At 40.4% G+C, this 7802-nt stretch overlaps 1 protein-coding gene across 3 annotated transcripts in view; it reads right to left on the bottom strand.

Annotated features, from left to right (window-relative positions):
* Positions 1-7802, bottom strand: part of TTPA (alpha tocopherol transfer protein) — a 60814-nt gene that overhangs the window by 49862 nt on the left and 3150 nt on the right. The window lies entirely within an intron of this gene.

Below are 7802 nucleotides of genomic sequence, written 5' to 3'. Positions count from 1 at the left end.
CTCTACCGCTTTTCTCTCGATTTCATTTTGCCTTGAGTGTATTCCTTCTTATATTTCATGTTCCAGTTTAAACATAATTTCCCCAGGGAGATGTTTACTGTACCAACATATAGCTTAAATACTTTCAGTCTCTGATCCTGTGTACTTACTTCCATTTTGGTAATGTTTATTTGACCTGCAATTTTTTTTTGTACCTACCTTGTACTGAGCCATAGACATCCCATGGGCACGAACACTGCCTGGCTCCATTGGCACTCAATAAACATTAATTGAGTAAAATTGAGCTGTATAGGCCAGCTCTATAAATCAGGTCCATTAGGCCAGAATCTTCATCGACAAACTTGTGTGAGAGACGTAACTTAATTTTTACAATTCAACTGGATTTCCAGTTCAAGGCATCATTTTACCAGGCTGGCAAAAATTTTGTCTTGGTCTATTCAGTATCTTTCCCTCTTTTTCTCTACTGTTTGCATAAAGCCAAGATACTGAGATGAGAGCTCATCTGTCCTTAGTGTCATCTGTCCCCTCAGTCACTTAAGACATCAATACCCATCTGGCCACGTTGAATTAGTCCAAGAGGGTTTCTCTGGAGACTTCCCTTTCCTATTTTGTGCCTCTTTTGAGCAGGGTTTTTCTCCTCTACCTGTCTCCATCCTTGGGCCTGTGGGACTCATTCTGCTTCCTCGGGACTGCAGAGGGCACAGAGCCCGCCCCAGAGGTAAGCCCAGGGGCATGGAGCTACACCTGTCACTCGGCAGGGACAGCACTTTTCTCTTGGACTCCAGCAACACGCCTCATCTCTTGAAATTCCTTTCAAGCCTGCGGATTCTTGCTTGCCAGGGTACAGACTGTGGAAGAGAGAGAGGAAGCTGTGTTCTTACTGATGCAATCTCCCCACTCTTTGTCTATTCATCAGTATCTTCTTTTTATCTCTAGGCCTGCTTTTAAAACTCAAAAGCCAGAAGAGAATACCCCCAACTCCCTTGCAGCCACATTCCTTTCCTGAGTACAAATAAAGGAGCCTAGCTGCTGCTTAGAAAAGACCAAGACAGGAGAAAATGTTAAGGAAAGAGAGAGGGTCTGCATGAATACTGGTAAGTATCACAAGATTAGTATTCTGCTTCATACTCGTAAGGAAAATCTTGATTCCTGAATGAAATATTTCTAGTGGGTTACTAATGGGAAATTTAGGATTACTTGCATTTCTTTTTTTTTAATTAATTTTTTTTAATGTTTATTTTTGACAGAGAGAGAGCGAGTTGGGGAGGGGCAGAGAGAGAGGGAGACACAGAATCTGAAGCAGGCTTCAGGCACTGAGCTGTCATCACAGAGCCTGACGTGGAGCTCAAACCCATGGACCATGAGATCATGACCTGAGCCAAAGTTGGACACTTAACTGACTGAGCCACCCAGAGGCCCCTTTATTTATTTTTGAGAGAGGGGGGTGGGGGAGGAGCAGAGAGAAAGGGGGACAGAGGATCTGAAACAGGCTCCTCGCGGGCAGCAGAGAGCCCGACCTTGGGATTGAACTCATGAACCATGGGATCATAACCTGAGCCAAAGGCAGACCCTCAAACAACTTAGCCACCCAGGCGCCCCAGGATTACTTGCATTTCTTAATCCGAGAACGAGTTAAAGTGCAATCACCATGGTGCTGTATAGAAAATCCCCTGGCATCTTCTCAGAGAGAACACTGGCTAACTGCCTGCTCATTCCAGATGCTGGACAAATGCTTCTCAACGACACTGTATCATAGGCAACCCTGCGACATAGGCACGATGATCCCATTTTTAAAATGAGGAAATTGAGCAAGTGTTAAATAACTTAAATTCACACAGCTATTCAGTGGCTTGGCAAGAATTTGAAGCCAAATATACATGACTGAAAAGTCCATGTGTTCGCTTTCTTTTTCATTGCCTGTCACAGAATTCTGGACTCATGTAGACCATTGGTCCAAGACGGTATTTTACTATATTTCAGTTTTTTATGAATTTTTTTAGTTCCCCAAAATAAGTCTGATTTTTTAAAAATTAAATTCACCTGACATTCTTAAAAGGGATTCATAAAGTATTGTACTGGTTTCGTAGGGCCACTGTAACCAGGTACCACAATCTGGGTGACTTAAAAAATGAGAAATTTATTATCTGACAGTTCCAGAGGCTAGAAGTCAAAAACAAAGTGTCAGCAGGGCCATGGTCCCTCTGAAACCTGTAAGAAGGAATCACTTTGCCTCTTCCTAGCTTCTGGTGTTTTTCTGGCAGTGTTCCCTGGCTTGTAGCTGTAACACTTCAATCTCTGTCTCTGTCATCACATTGCGTTCGTTCGTCCCTCTATGTCTGTATTTCTGTTTCTCTCATAAGGATACCAATCATATTGGATTAAAGGCCCACCTTAGTCCTACCTTGTCTTAACTAATCACACCTGTAAGGGTCCTATTTCCAAATAAGGTCTCATTCTGAGGTGCTGGGGATTAAGACTTCAATGTATCCTTCTGGGGAACACAATTCAATCCATAATAAGTATGTTCTAAGTACTTTAGGAATGAATTGTCACAGAGGTGCCTGGCTGGCTCAGTCAGTAGAGTGTATGACTCTTGATCTTAGGATTGTGAGTTCAAGCCCTATGGTATGCTTACTTAAAAACAAAAACAAAAACAAAACTGAACTGTCACAGTTTAAGCAAGATGGTCACCATTTCATATACAAGCGAATTAACACCTGCTCACTAACACTTCTTTATGTGAGAAGAAAAACAGGTATTAATGAAGATCTCCAACTTTTCATCATTAGCCATACACTTCTGGATTTAGTAATTTTTAAAACTTAAGTGGTGCAAACAGTGTATAAAATCCTCAAAATATTTATAGATCAGTTCATAATAAATACTATTGTTGCAAAAACGCTTAACAGTTTCACCGAGTATTTTTGAACATGATTTCTCACTTAATGCTCAAAACAACCCTAATATGTTTTTCTCCATTTCGGAAATTAAGAAACTGGAATTGACAGTGTTAGACACCTGTTGAAGACATGCCTTCTGAAGACGCATTCCTGGGATATGAACCCAGATTTTGTTAGTAAAATTCTGGAGCTCTTATCACACATCTTGCTTGGTACATTTAACATTTAATGATGAGGAGGATGATAAAGAAGATGGTGATAATGATAACTGCTAATGTTTACTGGATGTTTACTGTGTTCGCAGGACAGTGCCAAACACTGCACATAATGATCTCTCATTTAATCATTTCAAGAACCCTAAGAGGCACAGGCAATACCTAAGCAGAGATGGCGGGAAATTAGCCCAAGGCTACAGTGAATGCTGAAGTCAGGATACACACTCAGAGGTCCTACTCCAGAGTCTGCCCTCTTAACCACTTCCGCACAGCCTCCTTGACCTTGTGAAGCCTTCCTAGACAGTCTCCATTTCAAAGACCTCGTCATGGGAGTTCTTGTTACACTGTTACAAACCAACTTGAGTGTTTTATTGGCACATTACAAACGAACATATGACTACCCCAAATGACTTTAAGCAAATTACTTAATATTTTCAAATGCCAGTTGTCTCAAGTATAAAATGGAGATATACCACAGCGAGGCTAAATTACATAACGTATGTAAATGACCTGGTACACATTAGCCATGTAATAGGCACTCAATTAATCATAGTTATGAGTCAGACTGATGTGATAGTGGTTGTTTACAAGGTACTCTGGGGTTTTGGAGGAGGGGGCAATTAATTTTGACCGATAACATCAAAGGCCTTATAGGAAAACTCACAGTTGGATCTTGAAGAATGGAAAAATGTTAACAGGTGAAGAAGGGCATGCTATGGTCTGAATGTTTACGTCCCCCACAAACTCATCTGCCGAAATCCTAACGCCTAATGTGATGGTGTTAGGAAGTATGAGGCCTTTGGGAGGAAATTAAGTCATGAGGGCAGAGGTCTCATGAAAGAGATTAGTGCTGTTGTAAAAGATACTCCCTCCCGCTCCCCAGAAATCTCTTACCCCTTCTGCTAGTGAGGGCACAGCAACGTGCCAGCTATGTACCAGAAAGAAGGCCCTCACTAGAACATGACCATACTGAAGGCTGGATCTTGACTTCCCAGACTCTGGAACTGTGAGGAATAAATTTCTGTGCCTTATAAACTACTCAGGCTGTGGTACTTTGTTATAGCACCCTGAAGGAACCCAGACAGGACAACTAGGCGGAGAAGCCTTTTGGAAATAAAAACATGATTCTAGAAGTTGCCCCTGCCTGGAAGAACGAGGGTCACAAAATTGAGCGCTTTCATACAAAAGAATGGGACTGTGACCCTCAAATCTGTTAGTTCCACTGGTGTTGATGAGTAGTTCAAAAAACATCCCTCCTTCAGCTATCAACAGTCTGCAATTCTGTATTTACGTGTGTGGACCATTGCCAGTTACCCATGTCACTATTGGAGTGGCAGAAATAGATGTAGTCACGGCACCGGCCCCTCTGTATCTCTTTTTTTTTTTTTTAAGTTTATTTTGAGAGAGAGAGGGTACAAGTGGGGGAGGGCAGAGAGAGAGGTAGAGGGAGGGAGAAAATCCCAAGCAGGCTCCATGCTGTCAGCACAGAGGCCAACGCAGGGCTCGATCTCATGAACTGTGAGATCATGACCTGAGTCTAAGTCAAGAGTTGGACACTTAACCTACTGGGCCACTTAACCTACTGAGTAGCCTACTGAGCCTACTCTACCTTATACCTGAGGAACCCCATCCTTTTCTTCTCTAAAACTGTCACAAATGCGGCCTGCGAGCAGTGAGCGGCCATACCCATAAGGGAGAGGTGAGCGCTTTGGTTTGGAGTTGGGGGGGCAGCTACTTTATTTCCACATGCAACCTGCTGGGCTGAAATCAGTGGTAACTCATCTCATTGGCCTGGGAGAGAAGTCTCTTGTCTAGTCCCATTGCACTATTGGGGGTGGGGAGGATGAAGGAGCAAGAGTCCTATTAAGGTCAGTTGGAGAGAATCAGTACTTCTCTAGAAGTCAGCAAATTCCAGGGATCTTGTTCTCCACCTCTCCATTATACCACTGATGAGTTATTGCTTCCATGCTCCCACCATCTACATTTTTCCTCTTCACCGTCCATGTATATGCTATCCACTCAAAGCTCACTTCCTAACATCTACTGCTCTCATAATACTCCTATGGCACTCAGCTCGTGAATTTTATTATTTTGGAAAAAGCAGAGGCCTTTCCAAAAAATCGCCTTAAACTTGTTCAGAAAACTGGCCTAACCATCTGAAAAACTATGTTCTAATTCCAGCTGAATCATTTTATCACTTACTATTACGACTTAAGTCTAAATTTCTTCTTTTGCAAATGAATTATATACTACCTATCCTACCTCGGAGGACTGAGGTTATGCCCCACATATGAATGTAAATTACAGGGGTGCCTGGGTGGCTCAGTTGAATGAGCATCCGACTTTGGTTTCAGATCAGGTCATGATCCCAGGGTCATGGGATCAAGCTGTGGGTCGGGCTCCCTGCTGAGTGTGGAGCCTGCTTGAGATTTTCTCTGTCTCTCTACCCCTTTCCCCTGCTTGCGCATGTGCATGTTCTCTCTCTAAAAAAAAAAAAAAAAAAAAAAAAAAAAGAAGAAGAAGAAAGGAATGTAAATCACAAACTGTAAATCACTATCGAACTAAGTATTATTGTAGCATATTTTATCTTTGTAACTAGACAAGCTCTCTTGAGTATAAGATTCATGTCTTTTTTGCATTTCCCTAAAAATGCCTCACAATGTGCTACAATCATAGAAAGCATTCAGTATTTGTCAATAAGAAACAGTATTATTTTTATAAAGAAGAGGTCTTTGGGGGCGCCTGGGTGGCGCAGTTGGTTAAGCGTCCGACTTCAGCCAGGTCACGATCTCGCGGTCCGTGAGTTCGAGCCCCGCGTCAGGCTCTGGGCTGATGGCTCAGAGCCTGGAGCCTGTTTCCGACTCTGTGTCTCCCTCTCTCTCTCTGCCCCTCCCCCGTTCATGCTCTGTCTCTCTCTGTCCCAAAAATAAACAAACGTTGAAAAAAAAAAATAAAAAAAAAAAAGAAGAGGTCTTTGGTCAGTTTCAGGAGCTTTATACACTCAATATTATTAAACAAGATTTAATTAACATATTCATTGTTTTAAAAACCCAGTTACATTTCTGATTAAAGAAAAAAATTTTTTATTCATTTTTGAGAGACTGAGAGAGACAGAGTGAGTGGGGGGAGGGGCAGAGAGAGAGGGAGACACAGAATCCAAATCAGGCTCCAGGCTCTGAGCTGTCAGCACAGAGCTGTGGGGCTCGAACTCATGGATGATGAGATCATGACCTGCGTCGAAGTCAGAAGTTTAACTGACTGTACCACTCTGACTTTTGAATGACATTTACAAGTATTGTCCTTTTATACTCTTTTCAATCCAAATCTAATTGTTAGATTTATCAGAAATATGTAAATTTTCCATTTGAAGTTTCCAATTAAAAAAACACTTATAAGCAAAACTGGAATTCTTCAACATTTTCACATTAAAAATGAATCTTTTTCCTTTTAAAATCTTTTGATATCTATGTGAAATTCCGGGAAGTACAAATCCCTTTTAATTACATGTAGTCAGTCTTTGAGCTTATGGTGGATTTAGTATTGACAAAAGTGTTGTAATTTTATTTTTTTTAATTTTTAATTTAAGTATAATTAATGTGCAATGTTACATTAGTTTCAGGTATACAACACAGTGATTTAACAAGTTTATACATCTTACTATCACTACAGGAATAACTACCATCTATCATCACACAATGCTACTACAATATCATTGACTATATTCCTTATGCTGTGCCTTTTATTCCTTTGACTTGTTCATTCCATAACTGGAAGCCTGTATCTACCACTCCCCTTCACCCATTTTGCTCATCTTCTATCCTCTTCCCCTCTGGCAACCACCAGTTTGTTCTCTGTATTTATAGATCCGATTCTTTTCGTTTATTCATTTTTTTTTTCAGATTCCACATGAGTGAAATCACGTATTTGTCTTTCTCAGTCTGACTTATTTCACTTAGCATTATACCCTCTAGATCTATCCATGTTGTTGCAAATGGCCTGATCTAGCCTTTTTAATAATTGCACAATATTCCCATGTATTTTTGTGTGTGTGTATGTATCACATCTTCTTTATGCATTTATCTATTGATGGACACTTAGGTTAGTTCTATATCTTGGCTATTGTAAATAATGTTAAAATAAATACAGGGGTGTGTATGTCTTTTTGAATTAGTGTCTTCATTTTCTTTGGGTAAAAACCCAGTAGTGGATCATATGGTAGTTCTTATTTTTAAATTTTTGAGGAACTTCCATACTGTTTTCTACAGTGGCTATCCCAATTTATATTCTCACCAACAGTGTATGAGGGTTCCTTTTTCTCCACACCTTGTCAACAGTTATTTCTCCTTTTTTCAATTTTAGCCCTTCTGACAGGCATAAGATGATATCTCATTGTGGTTTTGATTTGTATTTCCCTGATGAGTGACGTCGAGCATCTCTTCATGTGTCTGTTGGACATGTCTTTATCTCCTTTGGAAAAATGTCTATTTTGGTCTTCTGGCCATCTTTTAATTGGATTGTTTGTGTTTTGGAAAAATGTTCTAATTTTAAAACATTTAAGCTAAATCTGATTTTCTCATAGGCTAGAAAGTTGTATCTGACATTCTATGATTCAACCAAGACTTTTAATCAACTACGTATGACATATTTAATCTGCACATTGCTTTTTAATATATTTAACTTAGAGAAC

The sequence above is a fragment of the Leopardus geoffroyi genome, chromosome C3, assembly GCF_018350155.1.
Source record: "Leopardus geoffroyi isolate Oge1 chromosome C3, O.geoffroyi_Oge1_pat1.0, whole genome shotgun sequence".
NCBI classification, from domain to species: Eukaryota; Metazoa; Chordata; class Mammalia; order Carnivora; family Felidae; genus Leopardus; species Leopardus geoffroyi.
Note: the sequence above shows the minus strand (reverse complement) of the source record. Positions and strands in the feature narration are given on the sequence as shown.